The sequence below is a fragment of the Chlorella variabilis genome (assembly GCF_000147415.1).
Source record: "Chlorella variabilis unplaced genomic scaffold CHLNCscaffold_13, whole genome shotgun sequence".
NCBI lineage: Eukaryota > Viridiplantae > Chlorophyta > Trebouxiophyceae > Chlorellales > Chlorellaceae > Chlorella > Chlorella variabilis.
In genome coordinates, this window is record NW_005435075.1 from 637,817 (window position 1) to 638,674 (window position 858).

Consider the following 858-nt stretch of genomic DNA (forward strand, 5'->3'; position numbering starts at 1 on the left):
TGGAACAGTTCGTAGGAGGTGGTGTCTTGGGATGAGATTGGAGAGCGGTTGCGCAGGTAGTTGGCGGTGACGATGGCTTCTGCCCACAAGAACTTGGGCAGGTTGGCATCCGCCAGCATTGGACGCGCCTTATCCAGCAGCGTGCGGTTGAGACGCTCGGCTTTGCCGTTCTGCTGGGGCGTGTAGGGTACGGAGGTCTTTGACTTGATGCCCTTGGACTGGTAGAAGGTGTCCAGTTCGGTGTTGATGAACTCGCCGCCATTGTCGGAGCGAATGCGCTTGACAATGTAGCCGGTCTGGCGCTCTAGCATGGTGATGGCGGTCTTGAGGAAGGCGGCGGCGTCTGACTTGCGGCGCAGTGGGGAGATGAGCGAGTAGCCGGTGTGGTCGTCTAGCAGGGTGATGAAGTAGAGGTTGCCGCCGTGAGAGGGGACGGGCATCGGGCCACGCAAATCGGTGTGCAGCAGCTCAAGGGGCTTGCTGGTGATTGTGGTGGAGGCGTTGAACGGTAGACGGTGTTGCTTGCCAAGGATGCAAGCGTCGCAGCTGTCGGCGCTAGTCGTCTTGATGTCGGCGGAGGTGAGGTTGATGCCGGTGGACATGTTGGTGAGCTTGGCCAAGTTGTCATAGCCGAGGTGGCCGAGGCGACGGTGCCACAGCTGGGGTGTGTCGGCGCGGGCTGCGTAGGCGGTGGTCATGGCGTGGGCGGCAGAGCCGGGCTCGAGGCAGCGGCTGGCCAGGTGGTAGATGCTACATGTGGTGTCGGCGTGGCCGGTGGCAATCATCTGGTTGTCCTTGGAGATCTGGCAGTCGGTGTCGTTGAAGCTGAAGCTGAAGCCTCGCTTGGTGGCCTGGCTG